The sequence below is a fragment of the Scylla paramamosain genome, unplaced genomic scaffold, assembly GCF_035594125.1.
Source record: "Scylla paramamosain isolate STU-SP2022 unplaced genomic scaffold, ASM3559412v1 Contig34, whole genome shotgun sequence".
NCBI classification, from domain to species: domain Eukaryota; kingdom Metazoa; phylum Arthropoda; class Malacostraca; order Decapoda; family Portunidae; genus Scylla; species Scylla paramamosain.
In genome coordinates, this window is record NW_026973699.1 from 167,501 (window position 1) to 195,000 (window position 27,500).

Genomic DNA, 27,500 nt, shown 5'->3' on the forward strand with positions numbered 1-27,500 from the left:
AACCTCGGCATATTTTTATAAAAAAAATATTTTCAGATTATGCAAATTGGGAACGACTTAACTCCAACCTCCCCATCCAACCTCAGGCAATCCCAGCTCCATTATAGACGGGAAGCAGTAAATGCATCACCTTCACTACTCCTGTATATCATCACTACTACACCAATACTAGTGAGAGAGAGAGAGAGAGAGAGAGAGAGAGAGAGAGAGAGAGAGAGAGAGAGAGAGAGAGAGAGAGAGAGAGAGAGAGAGAGAGAGAGAGAGATACACATGCAGTAGTATACTAAATACGTGTGTGTGTGTGTGTGTGTGTGTGTGTGTGTGTGTGTGTGTGTGTGTGTGTGTGTGAGAAAGAAACAAAGACAGACACAGAAACAAAGATAAAGACAAACAAGCAGACAGAGAAGCAAACAGACACACACAAGCAGCCAAAAAGACAGATACAGACAGACAGACAGATAAACAGAGACACAGAGAAAAAAGACAAAGAGGAGAGGTATGGAAGGTCACGTGAACGCGGACAGAATAAACCAATCTGCAGTATATTTCTTTTGCAATTTATGGAGGCCTCACATACTTCTGCTTTTGTCTCCCCGCCGACTGGCTTTTGTGAGCATCATTTTTGTGTGTTGTAAAGCTTGTTTGTGCCGCGGCCACCTTTGCAGTTTAATGGCCTTGGCGTGCTGTATGTGAACGCCAACTAAGGGAAGAGGTTAAAGAGTGCTTATTTTTATACTGAGGTAACGGGGTGCCCAGTCTCTCTCTCTCTCTCTCTCTCTCTCTCTCTCTCTCTCTCTCTCTCTCTCTCTCTCTCTCTCATCTTACCTACCTTAGAGCTATATACCCGCTTACCTATATAAACACCATCCTACCTACATACCTATCTATCTCCGTTAATGTGTTTGTGATTGTCTTGCTAGATATCTAATCTGGAATGCAAAGCACGTGCGTACAAATTCCAGACAATACAGGAAATTAGTACTCGCATTCTTCGACACAACAATGGTTGATCGGGTTCCCACGATATTTTCTCTAATTAATGATACAGACTCCTTGTTCAACTAATATCATAAAAAGACATAAAAGCTCCTGTTACTTCCACTAAGGCTTGATGAATGTAGTCGAGATACAGGGAAGCAATCTTTCAGAATACGGGCCATACTTTGCACACGGCCTGATCTACACGAGGCCAAAACGTGTGCACTGCATCACTTGGCTGACGTGCGCCACTAAATCTTGTCTGAAATCCCCACAGCAAACCATCGTCAGGTAAGAAGGTCCTTTACAATGCCGGACTGTGAATCACCCTTAGGTTTCATTTAAATGTCATCGTGTCCAGTTAAAAACAATGCTAATAGGCTTAATGAGTTAAAGGAGAGGAGACGCGGGGACACTGATGGAGTTAAAGTCACGCATGGATACTGCTTCAGAGAATGTAAACTTCAACACACTCATAAAAGACCAGCTTTCATAAACACTACTGTTATGATATAAATTATATGTATTCATTCACGACTACTTCACAAATGGAGATTTCTCTCTTTCCCTTAAGAGTCAAATTGTCAAAAAGATTAATAAAATACTTAGTAATCAGGCTATTGTTGATAAATCTATACGGAGATAAAAAAAAAAAAAAAAAAGATTAATAAAATACTTAATAATCAGGCTATTGTTGCTAAATCTATACGCAGAATAAAAAAAAAAAAAAAAAAAAATATATATATATATATATATATATATATATATATATATATATATATATATATATATATATATATATATATATATATATATATATATATTTACATATATGACCATTTCAGTGCGATAAGTAATAGGTCTCAGCACTACAAACAATTCATTAAATCTTAAAAAAAAAAAACCTGCAGAAAGAAGGCGATAAAGAGGAGTGGATTTTTCAGTTTGTAGTCCATATAATGGAGGTGACTGTGGAACAAGAAGTGTCTCAGAGCGGCTTGTGACTGAGGAAAGATGAGCCAAACAGTCGTGAAAGGGTTAATGGTTAGGCCTGTACACACTAGAACTTCTCATATTTTCCCAGTCCTGCCAACCTCCCCAGAGTGGCAGGAAGCTGCTGCGTGTTGCAAACCGAGGGCTGCCAATCCTCCCTTCCCCAGTGCTGGGCAAACATGACTGGCGACCTCCCTCGCCTCCACCTCTCACCTCGTAAACAGTAAACACAATGGAGAGGGCAGCGCCACCTGTGTATTCCTGCCTTTATTCTATTCCAGATGGCAGCTACGCCTCATTTCTCTCTCTCTCTCTCTCTCTCTCTCTCTCTCTCTCTCTCTCTCTCTCTCTCTCTCTCTCTCTCTCTCTCTCTCTCCCCCTCTGTGTATGTGTGTGTGTGTGTGTGTGTGGGGGGGGGCATTTCTCTCTCTCTCTCTCTCTCTCTCTCTCTCTCTCTCTCTCTCTCTCTCTCTCTCTCTCTCTCTCTCTCCCTCTGTGTGTGTGTGTGTGTGTGTGTTTGTGGGCATTTCTCTCTCTCTCTCTCTCTCTCTCTCTCTCTCTCTCTCTCTCTCTCTCTCTCTCTCTCTCTCTCTCTCTCTCTCTCTCTCTCTCTCTCTCTCACACACACACAGACAAAGAGGACACACACAGACAAAGAGGACACACACACACACACACACACACACACACACACACACACGAGAGAGCGAGCGTGAACGCCACACTGCCGTTCGTGTGCCTTGTTTGGAGTAATGCAATCACACGGGGTTACGGATAAACAATGAGAATGAAGACTCCATCCGAGGCCCTCAGATCCCTAAAGACACAAGCACCGCACACGAGGGTACTGGGCTTATGGGTGCCCGTGGATCATCACAGACAAGATCCTCAGGCTTAGTAATCAGGATACAACTACCACCCGCACTCTCAAACGCTTTGTTCTCTCACCAGAGCCAGATCTTAAAGCCCACAGAGAGGATCAGTCGCTTACCGCGGACCATTTTTCTAAATCATAATACACATTACTAGAATGATGAAAATATCCTTTATAACTTCAGTAACTTCCACTACAACCTGTTACAATAAGTCGAGAGAAGACGCTGAAATGTTTGAGAATGCGATCTTAGAAATAATGAGTTGAAGCTTAATAAAGCTGGATAAAAACAAAAACAATACTCGTTCCCAAACTGAATGAAAAAATGACAGGACAAAATTCAGTATCACTTTGTTGGTGTTGAGGATGTAAGAAGCGCTGAACAAAGAAAAAATAAGTTTATGGACAGGGATAACAGGTGGATAGAGGCATGTATGTTTTCTACAAGATCTGTCATGTGTCTGCCTCCTGGCTTCTTGTATCTTGCCTTGTGTTATCATGTTCTAGACGTGCCGAAATAAAAAATATCTATAATTAGCAACCATATCAGGCAATGCTCTTTTCTTTATTTTATCATTTATTTCGGATATTGTTTTCCTGAGTGATATATGCGATATTTTTGTGTGTTCAATATTATTACCGTAATTGTCATTGCCTTCTGTAAAATGTTTGTATTACGTTGCCTCGTCACGGTTTGGTCAGTGTTACATTGTAGAGTAGCCAATCAATATCATTATCTTTGTTAACATGTACATGCCTCTATAGCAGTTTGCCTCTACACCAGGAAGGCTTATATGGAATCGTACGGTCTTTTACATAATATCGTCAGATCCTTTGATATAAAATTCTGAAACCGCATTGAAAGGCGTTACGCTTAATAGAATGTTATGTTCTTTGCAATAATGTTACCCTGATGCGTGGGTTTTGTGATGTTCACTTAAAAAAAAAAAAGCTCTACCGCAAACTAGGAAATATAATAGACGAACAGTGTGCAGCATCTTTCAGCTAATGTCCATGTGTATCAAACGTCCTGCCTCTGCCATGAAAACAACAGTAAAGACACAGCTTCTAAAATTAAAGTATTCAGAATTTTGATATTCATAAACCTTATTCTCAAAAGTTTTTCTTGACTACTTTTAACAGCCTCTAGTGGATGTTCTTAGTGAGTTTTAATGGTCTCTAGAGATAGTTTGACAAGTATTATGCATCTTTAGTAGAAAACAAGATATCTAATTCTATGGTTTTGAAAATAACCATGACGAGATAAAGTCTTTCAAAATACGTGTTCTCGTTACCTATGAATTAACAGCATCCCAGCACTTCCTATCCTCATTAGCTGCGAAGTAACAAAGCTAAACATCTCAATCACGCTCTTTGCCCAATCCTGCGAGGCTCGCTAATGTTGCCATTATGAATCATTGTGAAACCCGCCGCCTCGATTGCTGCTCAAGGCGTGTGTTGTGGGAACAATAAAAATTATATCTGATTTTTTTGGATCTTTTAAACAACATTTTTCCTTCAAGCCAACCACACTGAGTTTTTTGTTTTTTCTTTCATCGAAATTTCATAACGCGGCCTGAATCCCCGAGCCGCGGGCGTGGTGGGTTGTCTAATGCGCGGGACTCCCAAGCCAGCGAGACAGAGATTAATGACGCGTCTTTGTGGCCGTGGTGGTGCAGGTATAGGCTGGGAGGAAGGTGATGCCTGGCCGTGTGTGTGTGTGTGTGTGTGTGTGTGTGTGTGTGTGTGTGTGTGTGTGTGTGTGTGTGTGTGTGTGTGTGTGTGTGTGTGTGTGTGGACGCGCGCGTGCGTGCGTGCGTGCGTGCGTGCTTAAGATCTCTCTCTCTCTCTCTCTCTCTCTCTCTCTCTCTCTCTCTCTCTCTCTCTCTCTCTCTCTCTCTCTCTCTCTCTCTCTCTCTCTCTTTACTTAAGGAATCGCTTCAAGGTCTTTTAAAGATATATTTTTTTCGGTGACTCTCTCTCTCTCTCTCTCTCTCTCTCTCTCTCTCTCTCTCTCTCTCTACTTAAGGAATCGCTTCAAGGTCTTTTAAATTTTTTTTTTTTCGGTGACTCTCTCTCTCTCTCTCTCTCTCTCTCTCTCTCTCTCTCTCTCTCTCTCTCTCTCTCTCTCTCTCTCTCTCATCATGAGTCTTGGGTCTCTGCTTGGAACTATTATCAAAGGCTACGTAGATAAGCGATCGGGTTCTTATGATGTTTTCCAATAAATGATGCAGATTCATACAAACACTACTGAAAATCTCAATAACCTTCACTATAGCCAGCGAAAAAGTGTTCAAGTGTAGCGCAGAGACGTTTAAGAACACGAAGACTGCTGCAATGTTCGATGTGTATATGGGCGGTGATGGTGGTGTGCGTGCTGCTCGTGCTGACGTTCAAATCCTTGTGAGAGTAGGAGGTCAACATCTTTTATAGGTTATGAACTATGCATGAGATTGGAGTCCGTAACTAATTAAGGAACTCAGACGTAAAAACCGATAAAAACCATAAGTGTCTAAAAGGTTGTCGTTATTATTATTATTATTATTATATTATTATTATTATTATTATTATTATTATTATTATTATTATTATTATTATTATTATTATTATTTTTATTATTATTATTATTATTATCATGTTATTATTGTCTAGCAGTGAAAAGGTTACTGATGAGTTAACAAGACAATCCAACAATGGTCAACAACCATTGACACCACCCTCAACTTTTTCTTCATTAATTCTGCAACATTCGCGGTCTAAGATCTAATTTTGAATCAGTAGAACACCACCTCTCTACTTCTAAACCTCCTCCTCATTTCCTCACTGAAACTCAGGTGTCTGAGGCAACTGACAGCAGCCCCTTCTCTGTTCCCTTCTAATTTCTCTATCCTCATTTTCGATCCAAAGCTGGATGTTGCGTTTATGTGCGCAATGACTTAACCTGCTCTCGTGCCCACGCTCTTGAATTTTCCGAATTTTCCACCATCTGGCTACGACTACAGAGTCACTCTCAAACTAAATTTATCTGTGCTGTATACCTCTCACCTAACTCTGACTATAAGAAATTCTTTGACTACTTAACTTCCAAAGTGGAGCACATTCTGACTCTCTTCCCTTTTGCAGAGATCTCCATTCTTAGAGACTTCAATGTTCATCACCAGCTTTGGCTTTCCTCTCCCTTCACTGACCATCCTGGTGAACTAGCCTACAACTTTGCTATCCTCCACGACCTAGCAATTGGTGCAACACCCTACTGACCGTCTTGGAGGTACGCCCAACATTCTTGACCTTTTCCTGACCTCTAGTCCTCCTGCAAATGCTGTCACCCTCTCTTCTCTGTTGGGCTCCTCCGATCACAATCTCATATATGTATCTAGTCCTATCGTTCCAATCCCTCGTCAGGATCCGCCTAGGCGAAGGTGCCTCTAGCGTTTTGCCTCTGCTAGTTGGGGGACCTTAGGAAGTATTTTGCTGATTTTCTTTGGAATGACTACTTTCTTCTTTCTCTCACCCTTATTCTGTCCACCTCTCTAATGCAAGAGGTGGATGCATTATTGTCAATCATTCAACCCTTTTTCTGGTAAACTTTGGAACTTCCTGCCTGCTTCTATATTTCCACCTTCCTATGACTTGAATTCCTTCAAGAAGGAGGTTTCAAGACACTTATCCTTCAATTTTTGATTACCGCTGTGGACCCTTTTCTGGGACTGGCATTTCAGTGGGCTTTTTTTTTTTTTTTTTTTTTAATATTTGTTGTCCTTGACCAGTGTCCCTCCTACATAAAAGAAAAAAAAAAACAAGGATCAATCAGTGTTGGTAGCAGAGAGTGTTGGGAAGATGATATATTTGACGCAATCCTAATCAGAGCAAAATTGTCTTTAAAGTCATAGTGATTACTGATATTGTCTAGTAGTGAATATGTAAATGATCAAGTTAGCAAGAAAGCTTAACAACACTCAAAACTGAAGATAGATTTGACTGTTGGGAGCAAAAGACTGTTGGAATGACTTTACGTTTGATGAAATCGTAATCAGCAATGGTTAACAATATTGGCATTGCCTTTTCCTCGGGGTCCCATCCGGCAGCAAAGAGTGTCGGGGAGTTACTGCTGAAGTATCGATACATCTCTAATTAGTGTGATGAGCGGCGCATTGTTTTATAATACAGGATACGAATCTGTATTCATGGATTCCTTCATCGATGGTTTGCATATTTATTTATTCTCTCTCTCTCTCTCTCTCTCTCTCTCTCTCTCTCTCTCTCTCTCTCTCTCTCTCTCTCTCTCTCTCTCTCTCTCATTTGTCTATCCATGAATCCATCTACCCACCCATCTATCAATTTATCCATCTATCCATGCATCAATATATTCCCTCCATCTATTCTTCCGTCTGTCAACTTATCCATCTGTCAGTCTATCTTTCTATCTAATTATCAGTCCATCCATCCATCCATCCATCTATACACACCTGCAAACATATACACACGAGAAATAAATACGCAAACAACAGCAAAACATCAAGAGCACGAATCCCACACGAAAAACATACGAACTTCCCATTAATAATTATCCATCCATCCATTTACACAGACACGCAAACATACACACACGAAAAACAAACTCGTAAACAAGAGCAAAACATGAAGAGTACAAATGCCCCAAGAAAGACACACATCGAGAGAAAAAGAACAGCATCAAACTGGCCAGAATGATTACCACTACTCATCGTAAGCCTGGTGATGCGACCCGCGAGTCACGCCACCACTCAGCTTGGCCTCCCGCTGACAGCCGACGAAGAGGCGCCCCACCACACCACGCCCTACCTCGCCTCGCCCCTGCACCTCCCCAGCCCGCTTCCTCTCTTCGGCAACAGACCAACAAATTGTTTCACACGGCGTAAAGGGAGTGAGCGAGAGGGAGGGAAAAAAGGGACGAAAAAGGGAAAAATCTGTTCTCTTCCAAGCTTTGTGTGATGAATTAAACTTTTCGTGGGATGGTGCCTTGGGGGGAAAAGGATTTGGGGGATGGAAAAGGGTGAAATAGAGGACGGGAGAGAGAAAGAGCAAGGAAGAGGGAGGGAGAGGAAACGTGGCGTATTGTCACTGCGGGGAAATGTTATCTTTATTTTAATTAGTGACAGTCACGTAAAGTTGCAGAGGAACATACCACCTAGTAAGGTCAAAAGTGAAGTTACAAGAATCAGTAGACCTACACGTGACAGTCCCTCTATAAAAACACACTTGCCTAATGCCTATGCTCACCTACACACCCTGCCCTCAGATACCACTAATCGTCTACTTGCGACATGACTGAACGTAAACAAAGCGAGGGAGAAGAATTTAAGAACCAGTACGTTTACATAAGTCCCTGTATAAAAAAAAACACATATACCTATACCAACTATCAACACTATATATAAATACCCCCTAATCATCTCATCCCAACATGACTGAACGAAAAAAAAAAAAAAAAAAAAAACAAAGCGCAAAGAAGAATCATTCACGCCGCGGTTGTCGCTACTGGATTCTTACCTGGAGAGTTTCCTTGTTAGTAAAAGTTGCTTTGTATTTCGCGGCACGGGGAAAACAAAGCGTGGGAATCATTACAGTAGTGTCGCGGGGTCTGGCAGCACCGGGGGTCACTGATCGGTGCACCTGCTGTTTCTGGATCCCACCGATACACGACCACGAGTACTTAGGCTGCTTAAACAAAGTTGTATGGCTTAAGTTGGTGGAGTTTTTTTTTTTTTTTTTAATGTGGAATATGACAGTCTTTTGTACAGTTAGGGAAATGTTATTTTATTTGTATTTGTTTCTGTCTGTCTGTTTGTCTGTATTTATATATCTATACAGTATACCTATTTATCCACCCATCTATATTTTTATCTTTAATCTCTGTCTATCTATCTATGTCCACCTATCTTCTGCCTATCTGTCTACCAATCTTCCGTCTATCTCTCTACCTTTCCTTGAAAATCAAAACAATAGATGAACAAATTAATAAACAAACAAGAAAATAAACAAAAAAGAACAGAATGAAATGAAAAAAATAGATAAACATTATCACGCGACAAATTTAATTTTTCCTGTGAGTTCCTGCTGCCAGCTTGTCTCGGTCACTGGTGGCGCTTGTCTGTCTGACTCTACTACAGTGTCACACTTTTCACATTACCTGATGTGCACCTCCTTCCCATAAACTTGTTGCCAGTTTGATCTTATTTCCATACTAATATATAGCTTTAGTGAAAGAATATTTACAATTTTTTTCTTTTTTTTCTATTCATCCGTTTATTTACTCATTTGTTAATTTATTTACCACTCTTAAAACCTTTCAAAATACGCACGATCATGATAAAGAGTCCGATCTGAACTCTTTCACTGCTGGACAAACATTTCCATATATATACCTACGACTTGTTAGAGACTTACTTATGGGCGAGTCTCTTAAATGATTCCGTGGCTTAGAAAACGTAAAATTAACCCACATTTTTCTTTTCATTCAATGTTTGGAAAGTTGACAAAGGGAAACCAAAGGAGTGAAAGGGTTAAGCTTAAAATCCACTGCTTCAATTCTTACGTATTTTTAGGTATACAGTATTTATGCTAAGCTTGCGGTGTGAAGAAAGTGACCTCATTTCTTGTCAACACGAAGTCATGCATCATAATCCAGAATGCATATACATGTACGTATCCTTCCCTTGTTTCTCGCGTCCTTCTTGCATGCCCTTTAAGGCATCGCGGTGGTGGTGCAGGTGAAGTAGTAGTCATAGAGTGGTGTGGTGGTGGTGGTGCTGGTGACGTAGTGGTAGTGAGATGCTGTGGTGTGGTATGGAGTGGTGGTGGTGGTGGCGTGGTAGTAGTGGTGGTGGTGGCGTGGTAGTAGTGGTGGTGGTGGAGTGGTGGAAGTGGTGTGGGCAAGGGGATCTCCACACTGAGGCAGGCCACTCTTCGCTCGACACAGCTTCAGGTGTTTCAGAGCAAGACGTGAGTGCACTCAGCAAGCCACCGCCTTATCGCCTCTGTGCACTTCTTCACCTCTTTATCTCGCAAAAATACTGACGCCACCTTTGTGTTGGCTGCAGAGCGCCAGACAGAATACACCCAGGGCCACGCGGCGTAATTCTTGTCTGAGAGTTTATCATATTGCGATTTTCTTTTTTTTAATTTCATAATGCGAGGAACAAAGCAGAAAAAAACAAAACAAACGTAAATTATCATCCTGTCATACTCGGTGCCTCAAATTCACTGAAAGGTTCCTGCTACAATATATACAAGCATTCAATAGACATGTTTTTTCTTTGTTCTTTATTTGTGTTCCTCTGCGAGATCATGAGGGTCATGAGGCTTGTAGTGTGTATATACGTATGTGTACAGATAAAGACTTCCTTCCCCTGTGTGGGTAAAGAGTAATTTTCATCGCGTATTAAGTAAACACGGCAAAAATTAGTGTTCCCTTTCCTTGCACGCGTGGAGGAAAGTAATCACAACGTGGGGTGTGAGGCGGCGGTCACTGCCGCTGAGTACCGGGATCTGAACGTTCCCTCCCTCACGCTCTGAGTTCACCGGCAACCCTCCTTTAAATTTTATTGATGATATAAGAAAAATGTTTAACACAGACCACAATGTTTTTTTTCTTTAGCAGAGACATTTCTCGAGCAATTATTCGGTGTTCAAAGAGGACGCATTAAAGGGGAAAATGCCTTAAGATCTATCAGATGATATTGGAAAAATGTTAGCTAAAGCAAATATTTTGCCAAGAAAGTTAGAGCTATTAATTTGTATACATAAGCAATTATAAGCATATTTTAAATCTACCACATAATAGAAGATAATGTCTGACAAGAGTTTGACGAAGACTCCAACACATACAATAAGAAATTTATAGTGCTATAAATTTGCACGATTATTATATACATGGTGACATCTGCTGTACTAACACCACAGCGAGAACGTGCACTGAGGCAGAGGGACGCGTGACAAAGCCGCAGTGACAGACCCAGGCCCGGCCATTGTGGGCAATACTAACTTGATAAGGCAAAGTGGTGGACATGTGCCCCAGGTAATTATACCGGACTGTAACACAAAATAGTGAGCGCTGTACACGGTGAGGTACATACAAGTGAGGCAGATGGGAGGCGCCGGGCGGCCCACGCAAGCCTTTCAGTAAGATTGACACGGTCCATCACCCACCACCATCGCCTGCATGACCCCGCAGAGGAACGCAAAGGAGGAACCAAGAGCAGCATGTATAATGAATGCTTGTATAATGTTATTCTTCTAGGAGCCTTTCACTGAAATGAGGCGCTGTGTGTGAGATAAGAAGCTAAAATATGTTTTTGTTCACCCGTGTCCTTCGCGATATAAACCTCAAAAAAAATAAAAAATAAAAAATGGCGATGCGATGAACTCTCAGACCACGAGACAGGAAAGCCGCCACTGCCTCCAAGACTTCGCAGCGCTGCACCGTCTTTGATCAACCCCTTGCTTATCATTTTTTTTTTCTTTTTGTTACTTACGATGCTCTCACGATACAAACAGCACGAGATATACTGAGTTTAATGATACAAATATTCCAAGCTATGATCATTAGTGATACGATCATTCGAACCTCGGATAGATTTAAATGAATCAGTAACACAAACATTTATTAACCATTTAACTGTGATATGCAACAGCTCACATCCGAATCGCTTTACAAAACACTTAAAAACACTCACATGAAAAGAAGGAGATTAAAAGAGTAGATATTCCTATCTCTAGCTAGTGTAGTCTTCAGAGGAAGCTGTAGAAAAAAATGTTTCACAGTGGTCAGCGGATCAAGAAAGTGTGTTGAATAACACTGAATAAGTTAAACATTATAATTAAAACCGAGACATCACACAACTATCACCAACACATACACAAAAATTGCCTGTATTACTGTAACCACCATCCGCGTCACTTGACCTAATCCCAGGCCGCTGCAGACTCACCCCGTGTAGCAACAGTCCTACTCCACTGAAGGTGAACAGTCCACCAGTGTCGCAGCAATAACTTTTCCACGTGAATTTAAAGTGGTCTTCATTCCAGAGAGATAAGCATGAAAAATGGCAAGGTCAATTATAAAAGACAATTGACGCCATCGGCAGCACGGAGGGAGAGCGATTCATCGTGGAGGAACAGTTACGCCGCGATGAAAAAAGTGGGCCATCGTATTTTGAGTTCCCTCTTTCGTTCTGGCCACTCGTTGATAGGCACAAAGGAAGAGCTAATCGCCACACATACCTTCACACCAGGTGCGCCTCAGCTACCGACTGTCCGTGCGTCACCTCAGCAGGGAAGAACGTGAGATTTAGGCTTGGTCTGTTTTAGGCTTTAGGTCTGTTTTCAAAGGCCACGGAGATGATTACTTGCTACGGATGTTTTCTTTTACCTATTGATGGTGTAGAATGTTGCCTTCTTTATTACTAGAATAATGTACATATACACGCTTGAAAACACCAATTACTTCCACAAAGATGATTACTTCCCCTGGATATTTTCTTTTACTTATTGATTGTGTAGAATGTTTCTTGAATTATCACCAGAATCATGTACACACTTGAATACACCAGTAGCTTACTATGGTCTGCTTAAAATGATTCCCCCCAAAAAAAAGGCGAAGAAATGTCTGGGAAAAGGTCGTGAGGGGACACGCAATATTAGCAGTGTGAAAAGAGACTGTCGAGTGTTGCAAGATGCGCGCTGTGTCATCTTGTGGAAGAAAAACACGATACAGAAAGAATAGAAAATCAAATTCGAGGAAAAAAAAAAGCTTTCCGTGCCACTCAGTCTATGCACCGACAAAGGACGAGGTGAGCCTTGCGCAACGGCATGGACCGTCACGTCTCAGCAAAAATTATGTGCTGCACCTGCCACGCAAAAGAATATTGGTGTAGAATCACGATGTAACGCACTTCCAGTTTTCATGCTGACAATATTGACACAGGACTGGACGTAGGCAGAAACTCAGAAAAAAAAAATAAATAAATAAATAAAAAGAATAAATAACCATACCGTTCATCATATTATTGTCCAAGATGAAATCGGGGGAAGCAATTCCAGTGTGAATATTAAGCAGTGGATTTAGCAGCACAGCACACAGCGATATGGTAATGATGGAGTAAAGAAATGATGGCACAAAATACATCGTGTCCTTGGAGAATATTGCATAACAAGTCGTCCACCGGAAGATTAAAAAAAATAATTTCCAGCATTATGATTGTAAACTTTTGAGAAATACTAATATTAGTTTTTCAAATTGTCTTCCGTCAATAGTTTTATCTGAGTCTGTACGAGGAATGCCAGCAAGGCTATGATGGCTGTGATAAATAGTGTTTCCAGCATTCTGCTTGTAACCTTTTGAGAAATACTACCACTACGTCTTTATCATCCTGTCTTCTATCAATACCTTCATGAGGGATACCAACAAGGTGACGAAGAGTTACATGAAATGGCGTTTCAAAAAATTACATCGTGAACTTATATGAATCACTGCTTTTTCGACTACCCTCTATCATGTAATCATATCTGTACAGGTGCGCTGCAAAGAATATGAGGAATATCAGTAATGTTATGTTTACTGTTAAGCAGGGAGCACCAGCAGTGATACCAAAGTCCGTGTTCCAAACAGAAGCAGTTTTATCTTCTATAAAAAAAAAAAAAAAATGAAAGGATGAAAAAGGACAAACTGATACTTTGATCGACAAGGCGTGTCGGTAAAAGGGAGAAAACACAGTGCAGCAATATTTAAACCTTCCATCTGCCCTCAAATCAAACCTTCACTGATTTTATGCCATAATACTTGCCTCACTAAGCAGGTGGCAGCAGGAAGCGGCTGGGATGACGCTATGGTAAAACTGCACGAGACATAATTGAGTTGACTGACACCTGGAACTTTTGCCCTCATAGTTATAACAACACATCAGTTTCCTCCTCCTCCTCCCACACACACACACTTAAAACACACAAACAAACAAACAAACACACAGAGGCATGTTATAGGGAAAAAAAAAATCTTATTCAGGACTAGCAAGACGAGAGAGAGAGAGAGAGAGAGAGAGAGAGAGAGAGAGAGAGAGAGAGAGAGAGAGAGAGAGAGAGAGAGAGAGAGAGAGAGAGATGGGAGGGACAGATAGACACGTGTTGATAGATAAAATATAGACAGGCAGGCAGGTAGGCAGGAAGACAGACAGACAGACAGACAGACAGACAGACAGACAAGCAGGCAGACAAGACAAGTAAGAGATTCATAGATAGAAAGATGGACACATATAAACATGCTCAAACAAACAGACAAGGCAGGCAGAGCAGGCGGACAATTACACAAACAGGCACATCAGTATTATTTCCCCTTTCATAAAATTGTGTCTCTAGTGAAAGACAAGTTAAAAATAAACAAGTGTAGTACTAATTATGTTTCTCGTAGGTCATTAAGTTGCATTTATTGGCAGCAGGGAATGAGGGAAGTAATTTTTGCAGCAGCAGTGTGTGCAGGCAATGGAGCAGCGGGACGTGGCATGGCGGTGAAAGGCATCTGTTGCACGCCACATGGAGCTTCCCACACCGACTGAATGCTAGCGACGAGCAAAGCGAGAGGGTTTGCTTGGATATTTCAGAGATTTTGAGCAGATATCAAGGTATATAAATGTCTAGTAAAAGCAAGGTAAGATATCCAGCAAGTTGTGTGTTTGTTATTGGTTTTAACAGGGAAAAACTTGGCAAATTATATTCTTCTTGAGACGCACGTGTCTTACTCTTAGGTTGTATTCCTGTCATTAAAAACAAGCTAAAGAGACCACTGCTTGACATCTTCACTGTGTCTGTATATGCTCAAGGCAAAGCTGAGCATCCATTGTATATATTCATAACGTGCAAGTGCTCAAAGAATGCATGACAGTGTTGTCAAGGCTGTGGTTTGCTGCAGTAACTGTGACCCAATATTACATCAGTTTTGCCATTATTTGTTGTTTATAATCCGGATTTGATGTTAAACGTTTTACTATCACGAAAATTTTAGTTATGAATTACACGTTTCAGAAAATCTTATTAATTATGAAAACAAGATAGGAGAAAAGAAAATGTTTTAGTGTTTTACAGGCATCCGAGAATAGCAAGAAAAATATGTTTTGTCCTCATGTCTATAGTGGAGTAGCATGACTATATTTTTGGGACATTCTCTTATGTCTGTAAAATACTATCACTTTTTTTTTATAATATGAAGAAAATTTTCTCCAAGAACAACGAAATATTTATCAAAGGCTCGATTATAAACAAAGGTGATCACAATATTTTGTATGGCTCATAATCGTGTTCTTTTTACGGTTGTGTGATTCTCGCTTTATAATTTCTCCAAAATATAAACGTTTTCTAAGGTTTAGATTCTGTAGTTTTTTTTTTTTTTTCTTTCAGTGTATTCCGCGTGCGTCATCCACTGATACTGCTCGCTATTATTTCATCATGGCATTCACGAGGCTGCAAACATTGTATATCTCAACCTATTTTTAACCCCGATAATACTGTTTTTTTTTTTGACTGACACTGTTGTGTGTGTGTGTGTGTGTACGTGTGTGTGTGTGTGTGTGTGTGTGTGTGTGTGTGTGTGTGTGTGTGTGTGTGTGTGTGTGTCTGTGTTACATCTCCAGCACTCTTCAATGCCTCCTTCTTTGTCTTCTGCAGTTGCACTAGCTTCTTCATGTTAAACTTTCAAACCCATATTTTTTTTGTCCTTGCGTTCCTATTCCTCAACAAATCTACATATCACTACGTCACTTTCCTGGCGCATGCATGTGGGCGGGCACTTCGAAAATAAAACACTCCAGCCCACGTTTCCAGCTCACCCGGCACCTGGCGAGCAGCAGTGCGGGTGAGGGCTGCCTCTGGTCATTTCAAACACTACGGGGCCACGTGTCGATAGTGGGCACAGCAGACGCCACTTCCGCGCAGCATTTTATCGTCAATACGCCACAACACAGCAGAGGCTGGTCTCCGTGACGGTGCTTCAAGGGTATTCATTGTTTTTTTTTTTATTTTTCTTCCAATTCGGTGCATTCAATTTGCACCTGCACAATATTCCATAACGGAGTGAAAGGGAGTCACCGAAACCTGCCTTTGGGCGAGAAGAGATTAATACACTACTATTATATACGTGTTCTTGTATTATATATGATACTGAAGAGGAATAATCCTCCTCGGCGGTAAATGATTAACTAAGATCAAAATGACGTGTAGTAAAGGAGAAATACCAGGCCAGGTCCTCTACCCCAAGAACTTCACATTGCCGGTGGTAATGTAGGCGAGATGAAACTTATACGTGCAGAGGACACGATTCCCTTCAAGGAAGAGAAGTAGTCCGGTTAATTAGATATGTCCTTCTATGAGACAGACATTTGTGACGTCTCTAGCACGTTTGTAATACAGAGGAAAGTATGTAAGAGGCAATACATTCAGCAGTTTTCCTCAATCGTAAGTGTCCTGATCTGGTGACAGTCTTCCTACAAAACCTGACACCTGATAGGCTCTAGGCAGATTAAAACATTTAAGACTGAAGGGAAAAACGTTGAACACAATGGACGTGAATGCTGGGGCTTACTTCACTATGGACCATGACTTGACGTTTGGAAGAGAGGAAAGCTTTGAAGAGTTACAAAGGCTGAGTATGGAGTCTTGGCTGATCACAGGATTTAAGGCTGAGGGAAAAACGCTAAATACAGTGATGGGTGTTGCAGGTCACTTGATTTCTGGTGTTTTTTTTCCAGTGCTTTGCCGCCATGATTCGCGCCAAAAAACATTCACGCTTCAAGTTTTCTGCATCGTGTTGGAAGAGGGCGAAGTGCGGCCTGTGGTGGTTTTTGTTATGCTTGGGTGTCTGTTGGATGGTGGTGCTCTTCATGTTACTGCTTCATTTCTTTCACTGCAAGACTTTTTTTTTTTTTTTTTTTTTTTGCTTCGACTTTTTTAGTGCTAAACATTTTTGTCTACTTTTAATTCCCTTCCTGCTACATTTTTTTCTCTCTACTTCAACCCCTTCAATACAAGACATTTTTTTTCTCTCTCTCTGCTGCAACTCTTTCACTGCTGGGTGATTTTTTTTTTCTGCTTTACCCCTTCCAATGCCAGACAATTTTTATTTTCTCCTCAATTCTTTCACTACAAGATTTTTTTGTTTTTGCCTCAACTTCTTTTATTGATTGCTAGACAAAATTCCTTCTCTGTTTTAAATCTTTCAGCTGCTAGACATGTTTTTACTGCTTCAACTCTTTCACTGCCAGACTATTATTTCTTCATCACCTACATTTTTATAACAATTACTTAGGACATAAGAACACAATGGAAGCAGCAGGGAGCCAGTAGGCCTACACGTTGCAGTCCCGTAAGTACACCCGCCTATCATTCTTATTCACAATTTAATCATATCTCCTTTAAAGCTCCCTATTGACTATTTTGCACTGCACTCGCTTAAATAATTCGGCATGCTAGAAAATATATCAACTTTCTATTCTCGCTTTTTTTTTTTTTTTGAATGTTAACAAAGGAAGGCTGTAGCAACAAAAGGGTTATTTTTTAAGAGTAGGTAACTTTATTTTACGTGGAGGGAAGAGAGAGAGAGAGAGAGAGAGAGAGAGAGAGAGAGAGAGAGAGAGAGAGAGAGAGAGAGAGAGAGAGAGAGAGAGATGGCGGAAATGCGATTAGGAAGAGAAGAAAAGATAGGACTGACTGATTGAAAAGACGGAAAAAAGAGGGGAAACGAGAACAAAGGAGAGGAAAGGAGAGAACAGAGCAGATCAGAAAACAGAAAAGCCGAAGTAAAGCGAGGCAAGGCAAGACGAGGCGAGACAAGGAGAGGAAGGGAGAGAAAGGGAGAGGAGATTAAAGGGTGGGCAAAGGTAAAGGAGAGTAAGGGACAGGGAGGAGAAGAAGAAGGGAGGGAGGGTGATATATGCAAATTTCATTGGAATGTATTATAATAACAGAAAAAAATGGCCAGGAAAGGAAAACTGAAAAATATAATCATGGTGGAATCAATTTAAAAATATAAAACAAAATTACGAAAGGAGAAAAACTGTCTGCGACCAGTAATAAAATAAAAGCAACGAAATTGATAAAGCGAAAGAGAAAAAAAAAAGAAAGTTGAAAAAAGATAAGAAATAAGTCAGTTAAGATCGAGAATGTTACAAATGGGAGACATAAGAAAAAGACGAGAAACGAAATGAAAATAAAAAAATACAAATGAGAAAGAAGGAAAAAATGAATAACTGAATGGAAAAAGAAAATACTGGACGTCAAATAGAGAAGAGAACACTAAATAAATGAGGTACGAGAAAAAAAATTCCTGGAGGAGGAGGAGGAGGAGGAGGAGGGGGAGGAATGGCGGAAAGTGGAGGAGGAAGAGGGAGAAGAACGAGGAGGAGAGAGAAGATATAAGAGGAGGAGGACGGCAAGGAGGAGAAAGAGAAGGAAACGAAGGACGGCAAGAGAAAGGAGAGAAAAAAAGAGCATGAGAAGCAAGCGTGGAAGGAAGGAGTAAAAAAAAAAAAAAGATGGAGGAGGGGAAGGAAGAACACCACGAGTAAGGAAGGGAAAGAAGGGAGAATTGAGGGATTCTCGACTCTTGTCAGGAGTGTCTCGTGTATCACTGCCTCTTTTAATCGAATGAGGACGAGACGAGGCGACGCGGCACAGGAGAGATGGTAGTAGCGGCGCCCCTCATCCCCTGAACCCATCCATCCATTTCCAACTCAAGATACAGAAACAGTAATCAAAATAGTGCCTTTTCCTGGGTGAGAAGAAATAGTGAAGTTCTTTTATTACTTCCGAGCCAACCCAGATCTGCCCCCTCTCTTCTTACAGCCATTTGAGTCCAACTTAGCGCCGCTGGAATCATTGCCTAGTGAGTATTAGGCCAGCTTCCCCCATGCATGTTATTCTTGCAAGGAAGTGCCCGTGTGCGCCCTCACAGGCAGGAGACGTTGTGCGATCAACTCCTGGGCTGAGAGAAGAGAGAGAGAGAGAGAGAGAGAGAGAGAGAGAGAGAGAGAGAGAGAGAGAGAGAGAGAGAGAGAGAGAGAGAGAGAGAGAGAGAGAGAGAAAGAGAGGAGAGAGAGAAAGAGAGAGGAGAGAGAAAGAGAGAGAGGAGAGAGAGAGAGAGAGAGAGAGAGAGAGAGAGAGAGAGAGAGAGAGAGAGAGAGAGAGAGAGAGAGAGAGAGAGTCAAAGGCCTAGATAAACATACATCAAACGTTCAAGCACAGAAATTTAGGCTGGCAAGATTTAAAAACTATGATCTATTGTTTCTGAAAATAAATATTCCCTTGATCGTCAAGAGACGGGCATCTGTTACTCTGCACCAGAGTGTTGTCCCTTGAACAATTCAACCTGTCACTGGCTTCCCGAGGCAATGCATTATTACAAGGCATCTTCTCTTTGCGTCACATTAGAGTTTTCTCTTACTTTTGTTTGACTCAGATCCAATTACTTCAAGGTTTTCTTCAGACAAAGAGCCTGTATTCGTAGGAAATATTGAACGCTGTTTTCGCAGTTTCACAATGGAGGTTTCTGATTGATAACAAATAGTAATTGTGAAAAGTGTGGAAACTTTTCTTTCAGTACAGAGTGTCAAGGAAGCTTTCTATAATTTCGTTATGTCTTACTAGTAATTCATTTCTCAGTCCATCTGAAAAATGAATGTACGTCCCCTGCTAGCACGAGCACGAGTCATGAATAACTCTGTAAGTAATGACTGGCTGTGTAGTGCTCCACCAACACTAAATAAAATGTTGTGGCGGAATTCAGAGAATGGCATTAAAGGAAATGAGGTTGTACAAAGAAGATGGTTTCATGTTACCCTCAAGCTGGTTTTTGTTATATATTTTTTGTTCATTAGAATCGTGTACCTTTACTTCAGTAAGAAGTCTTTTACAATCATTGTAGTCAGTGGATTGATCGTCAAAACGTGTTGAGATAAGAATAATACGAGTAAATTCACAATCTACGATCCTTCAAATAACAACAGTTTACAAAATTATATCTAGTAAGGTTAACAATAGATTTGGTTCGGCGAGTAACATACCGAGCTGTCCATTCTGGTCTTAACCGAGTAACAGATGCATCGATAATCCTTAGGAATATCAAGTACCTTAACTCATAAACCACTGTAGCAACCAGTGTCTGCCAATGTGTTTGCGTTATTAAGAATATCTGCAGGACAGGAAAGCTTATGAATGACTGCTTTACTGCGGGACGGAGAGACAAACGATGCGAGTGGGAAGCAAGAGTAGAAAATCGTACTAAGCATTTTTTGCAAGAATAATGAACGACTGGCGTTATGGGATGAACCTTACTTAATATTCTGAACCAAATAGTCAGATGTAGTGAAGAACACGAGCGAGTTATGCATGACATCCATAGATTATCGTGTGTTTAGGGTCTCATTAAATATTTTGCTAACACGTTAACTTACATACGTATATATGTAGGTACTGTACAGAGACAGGGCTTAAATAAACCGGTCACAAATCAGTGAAGCTTCACGGCATGGAGACACCGAGGTTTTGAGGCAGTGAGATGGCATAAGAACCTTTCATAGGGCCGAGTACCTTGTCCCGAGCAAACACGCCGCAATCACGTTCATTAGTCTTCTCTCTTAAAGTCCATGGTCTGCTAAAAATATGAGTGATCATATTTGGAAACAGATTACCAACACATCAGAGGCCTTTTGATCGAGGGAAAATCACTACTCACAGTTCAGTCAAGTTCTGAGCAGGACTGTACGAAAAATAGTGGTCCATATATTTAACTATTTTCCTGTCTTGTACTAAATTATCACCATTGTTACATTAAACAAATAATTATAGTCATTCACTTTTTTCATTATTCAAATATACCAACAAAAGGCACTGACTCGAAAACTTCCAACTAAAGACTGATGAACCAAACACTAAAACGTCAGCTGTTATTATTATAAACAAAAACATTCTATTACATCGCTTACTATTCATACAGAGCTGCCCTTGCATCACAAGATTAATTACAATGTACCGTGTAATTTGACTGGGTAATGTATTGTACATACAAGAGCCGTTAGACATGAAAAAGAGGTGTTTTATAATTTATGAGCAAGTAGTAAGCCGTGATGAGGAAGGCCGTACTCTTCCTGTTACAGAAAAAGTATAAATTAAACAAGAGTGGCACAACAATCACACAGCATTTCTATAGAACTTGTCTTTTCCTGCATATTCTAGAGGGAAAGAGACAAGTAATATAAAAATAATAATAAAAATGAATGAATGAATAAATAACATAATCCAAGGAGAAGCAGTCCCCTCTGCTCCTCCCCACCCTGCAGGAATGACATGCCTCGCGGGGAAGGGTACAAAGGCCTGCACTCTAGTCCCTCTCAGTCGTCATGAGGGACCCACCAGCCTAACCAGGACCCAGTCTGCTAAATCCCCGCGTCTCAGGACGCGGGGATTTAGCATTAATTTCCCTGGTTACAACTTTCCTGAATTAAGTAAATGGATGCTTCTCATTTCCCACGCCTCGATGCGTAAGACTTATATTTGCTCATAGTATGTCCAATTTACTTATGCATGTATCTTCGCTATCTTCGCTCTCTCATATGTTTTACTGATAAACTCTGCAAATCTCTGCTGCTTCTGTTTTTCTTCTTCCTACGACTCAAACTGTTTCACAAGAGCAGTACCAATAGCTCTCCGAAACTAAACTGGCCAGCTTATGGCAGCTACATATTGAGCGGTGTGTCATCTCATTTGTGTAGCCTTAGCCAGACTCCATGACTCACAAAAATAAGATATCTTTTTGAACGAGGCAGTGGACACGATAGGTTTGTTTCTGTTATAAGAGACCATCACTCGGCGCCCGCTCAGGTGACCCTGCGTTCACAATATAAATGACAAGGTACACATACACAATCACGAGTAAAAGTGTTTTAGATAACTGTACGAGTGTTCATTGCAGCATAAATGAAATCTTGTGCATTATGGATCACGAGTTAAGTCTTTTAAATAAAAAAAAAAAAAAAAAAAAAAATATATATATATATATATATATATATATATATATATATATATATATATATAAATATATATATATATATATATATATATATATATATAATATATATATATATATTTTATATAATATATATTTATATATATATATATATATATATATATATATATATATATATATATATATATATATATATATATAATATATATTATATATATATATATATACGAGTATATATATATATATATTATATATATATTATAATATTCCCTTGGACTGGTAATAATTTCCTTCATGTTTCTGAACACTTTTCTTAACAATTCTGATCATGTTTTATTATAAGCGAGATGAAATACTGTATTCTTTATATGACAGTAATTTCAGCACTTGGAAATTTATCAGGAAGCAGTAAGGCGGCTGCGGCAGAGTGCACGTAATGGCCGCCATTACTCCTGCTGCCTCCTGTTTCTCGCCGCAAACTGTTATAGGCTTGTGTGATTTTTATTCCTGTCTAAGGAGGAATTTTATATCGCCGAAGAAATAACTTTTCCAGCACACACACACACACACACACACACACACACACACACACACACACACACACACACACACACACACAGACCAAACCAGGCAACGCAGAGGTAAAGTAGAAAGACGGTGTTTGTCTGGAATTCGCAGTGTTGTCACGTCCTCCTTGAATGCTATCCATGAGCAGCATCCGCGCGCACACACACACACACACACACACACACACACACACACACACACACACACACACACACACACACACACACACACACACACACGGGGTTTATTTTGTAATTCTAATTTATCTAAATATCTAATTTAAAAGGCCAGCTGCTGTTATTTGAGTTCCGCCCTGCAGCAAACAAGCCAATATCGTCCTGAGACCAGTAACTGTTGGGCGCGATTGGCGGACCGCGTCTGGTAGACAGAAAAGTGACGGCCAACTTTGAGAACGGTTTATACTCGCGGGCAGAGCTTTGGAGCCACTGACACCAGCTGAGAGAGAGAGAGAGAGAGAGAGAGAGAGAGAGAGAGAGAGAGAGAGAGAGAGAGAGAGAGAGAGAGAGAGAGAGAGAGAACAGACTGGCGCAGCAGCTCCAGCGTTGGACTGCTTGGAGCACCACAGGAGAGTCGCCGCCCTGACGGTGCTACACAAAGCACAGGTCCAGCACGTGCCGCACCTGACGGACCTGAGGGCCACCTGGAGGAGGTCTGAACTATGCACGAGGACGGTGCTGAGCAACGACTCCCTCTTGGAGGTCCCAGGTCCTACTCCACCACTCACCAGCGCGCCTTCACATCAGGCAAATGTCCACCCAGCAGGCAAAGGTTGCCGCCCACTGATGGCTACAGCAGCAGCCACCTTGATGTTTATAGTGCACAGCGTGCAGTGTATAGTCAGTAGTATGTGCAAATATGTGGACAGTAGCGTTTGTCACACGATAGTGTAAACTTTAGGTACTAATATGTCCTCCCTAATTATATCACTGCATTTATTGAAAATGTTCAGAGAGAGAGAGAGAGAGAGAGAGAGAGAGAGAGAGAGAGAGAGAGAGAGAGAGAGAGAGAGAGAGAGAGAGAGAGAGAGAGAGAGAGAGAGAGAATCTATACAAAGAGATACGAGTAAATATTGAAAATTGTAAAAGCCTGTCACCTTACCAACGACTGGTCTAAACACTACAATTCTTAGTAACCCTGGAATTTCCAAAGAAAGCAAACGATGCGCGTGTACACATGAAGCAAAAACTGTCAGCGTTCCTTTTCTTTACGTGGTCAAAGCTGCACTTAGGGCGATTTTTAGTGAACGCTTTTTTTAAAAGCACACGTGTTTGTGTTTGACGAGTATCTCCTCCACGTGACTTCATAAGAAGACGCAAATGTAAGTCGATCAAGCACTGCCTTATAAGGATAAACACCTAACTGTAATAGCACCAGGTGAGTGAAAAGCCGCGATATCGAGTTCTCAGGTAGCCAGGTAGCGAGGAGCCGTGTGGTGGTCTGTTCCCTTTGGTGTTGTTGAGAAAAGGGAGAAAAAAAAAAGAACACGAAGAACGTAAGAAAAGGAGTAAGATAATGAATCGAGACAGGAAATTAGAGGAGCAACAGGAGGAAATAAAGATGTGAAAGAGGAAATTTACGTATTCTGCTCCATCCACCACCTCCCATTTTCTTGCTATTCCTCTTTTGGTAGGACGTGAGGAAAACGATGGTGGAGGTAGTACAGAAGAAAAAGACACACTCCTAGCCCTCATGACACACGAGGAGGATGGAGCAACGGATCAAGGCTATAAATGTATTACATGCTGCACTGTGTCCTGTTTCCTAGACTACTCCTCAGGGCACATGTATGCCTGTCAATTGTTTTTAAGTCTTAGAGGGAGTGGCAGTATATGTAGATGTGATACAGTTGACTGTAATCCCAAGCACTGCATCATTTTATCCCTGATATTTAACAGGCTCTACTGAAAGTTATTCGTGTTTTTGATGAGTGTTTTCATAGTTGTAGTGATAATTTAGCAAGAATTTTTCTTTAATGTAATAAATAATAATAATAACAATAATAATAATAATAATAATAATAATAATAATAATAATAATAATAATAATAATAATGATAATAATAATGATACAACTTTAATTCATTTCACAGCTGGGAAACAATTTAGGTCGTTCACTGCTACCAATCTTTGCTAATGTCTCTTTAATGATGGCGGCCATTCATTTGTAAGCCACGTCAACTCATTCATGTTAGAAAATCGTTGCATTTTCCTTTAATATATGAAAGTACATGTTTTTTATGGATGAAAATGTTTTGATTTTATTCATAATTCACAATGCATCACGTACACAGACTTAACTGTCTGAGACCGCACACTATCACGCACACCATTAAGAGGAACACCGCCGTCTGAAACAGGAAGAAGAAACGACCTCATCAAAAGTAAACAGAAAGAGGAAAACAGAAGACCCAGACAGTAAGCAGAACACGTCAAGGAGTGCCCATATGAAGGCTGCACTCCCACCCAACAACTCAACTCACCTTCTTAAACGACTGACTGCCTGGCTCAACGTTCCTGCTTGTCAAATGTGCATTCATTTTACACCATGATATATATATATATATATATATATATATATATATATATATATATATATATATATATATATATATATATATATATATATATATATACTCGTATATCCCCACAAGGAAAACATACGAATAACTACCGTAACATCAGCCAAGCCAGTCGATCCTACCACACTTGCTTATCATTGTTACCATTATTAATGATTTATTATAGCGGTAGACTTCAAAATAGGATAGTCTTGAATTTGACAAATAGACGTGCAAGCTGACTGTTGCAATTCACGGCAACCTCCATGCCTCACCACCTCTACGAGCAAACTAACAGACTGAATACCAAATGACACCAAATAACTTGCATATCAGTAATTATACATCATCACTAGCAACACAAGATACTTCATGGGCGACCCCACCCCCCACCCGCTCTCTCTCTCTCTCTCTCTCTCTCTCTCTCTCTCTCTCTCTCTCTCTCTCTCTCTCTCTCTCTCTCTCTCTCTCTCTCTCTCTCTCTCTCCAAACAAAGACTAGACCTGTACAAAGACCAAAACACCGCTGCAACATCCCCGTGCTGCCTATAATAGGCAAACCGACACCCGTGCACCAAACGTTAACAAAAAACAGCAGCAGCAGCAGCACCATCAAGCAGACATGACACACAACATGAAAGAAAACGGGGAAAGCACTGACAAAGAGAATGACAGACGCACCGCACTTCAAGGTCTCGTCAGCTGTGTCAAAAGAGAGAAAAACAGCGGACGGGGTAAAAGACAAAAGCCATACCTGACATGCTGAAGGACTTTGAGGAGGATAGGGGAGAGGGGACGCCGCAAGTGAAGGCACAAGGGGCACTGGGGCCGCTGGTGGGCGCTGGCTGGCGGCGCCTTCCAAACTATATATCTTGATCGGCTTGTCTGGGAGGGAGAGGAAAAAAAGACGAGAATTCTTTTAGTTATCCTTCGTCTTTCCCTGACTAGTGACACCTGAGGCCACGATAATGGGCCCCGCGGGTGTTGCTAGTGGTGTGGTGGTGGTGGTGGTGTGTGAATGTAAGTGTGGTGATGGTGGTGGTTGTGGTGGTGGTGGTGGTGTTATCAAAAGGGTGTGGTAGTGTTGGTGGTGTGGTGCAAATGGTTACTGGTGTCGCAGTGTTTGTTATATATGAAATGTTATAACACATTCAAATAGCAGAGGTAGTGCCTTACTGCTTTCATTTAAAGGGATGGAAAAAAAAAATTACAAGCATGACTGCAAACTAGCAAAAAATACAAAAGAGTTAAGTGCACAGACATTACACAGTCTCAAGAGATGGCTGGATAAATTGATGGATGATGATGACAGATGGCCTGGCCTGGTGGCGGAGAGCTGTCAGAAATATTGATCTCATATGTACATCGAAAAGCATATCTAGAGAAAAAGATGTTATGTGGTAAGCAGTAGTTGTGTTCTTCTTCATTAATATTGTGTGAGTTTTAAATGTGACAATGAAGCCACGTGTTGGGAAGTCCAGTTAGCAAGAATCGGCTTTAAGTTGAGACCCTAGATCTCTATTTCAGCACTTCATCCACCATCCGAACTCCATTCCAAAACTGAAATTACAATGCGCTTTAAGTCCTGCATCAATGTAAGGCGGAAGTGTTGAGCCAAGGTACTGCAGGATGAAGGAGAGATAGAGCAGTGAGTTATGAGCCAAGACGTGAGATTAGTCGCTGTCTTGAATTTAAAACCTATCGGCGGATGAATATTATGTCTTTTCAACAACAAGAGCCCTTTACGGTATACTCGTATATTTAGGAAATTTTACGTAATAATTTTCCTTCTTCTACAGCTTTATTTCCTATATATAAGAAAATAGATCGGCATGTGGGAATTATACACATGCTGCATCCAACTTTATTTCACGGTTTCATTTTCCAATACGCCAATAGGGGGAGATAAACGTGCGGTGGCAAATTATGTTAGGGAGAGTGTATGGGTGTTGCAGTGTGATAAGGCCGCCATTAATACTCATGTACACTCACTCACACACACACACACACTCACACACACACACACACACACACATCCCATCGCCTCTTACGCGTGTTTTACAGAAAAGACTCACAATTCAAAGCCATTTTATTCACCTGTGTAGTTACTTTCAACGATATTCACACTAACACATATACAGACAAGCTCTTCAACAGTGCTTCCTTCAGTCAGTGCGCCTCCCTTCCCTCATGACCGCCTGTGTGATTTGCAGGGATCAACGAATGCTTTTTTTGTCTGAGTTTTTTGTCGGTATCCTTTTGTGCGATTCAGACACCCGTATTAGCATTACGTTGTGAGCTGGACTGGAAGGCTAATTCACTCAGACTGTATGGGCAAGTGATGCTTTTTAGTGGTTCACGGGATTTGGTTTCACTGCAATGATTAAATCGGTGGTTTGTTTCGGGTTCATTAGCTTCATTCCTTTTTCAATTGTTTGTACTTGAAGTCTTATCCGGTAGATAGAATTT

The 27,500-nt window shown here is 40.8% G+C and overlaps 1 pseudogene; it reads right to left on the reverse strand.

The window, feature by feature from the left end:
- Positions 1–25,871, reverse strand: part of LOC135097848 (Y+L amino acid transporter 2-like) — a 75,059-nt pseudogene extending 49,188 nt beyond the window's left edge.
- Positions 25,872–27,500: the final 1,629 nt, after the last annotated feature.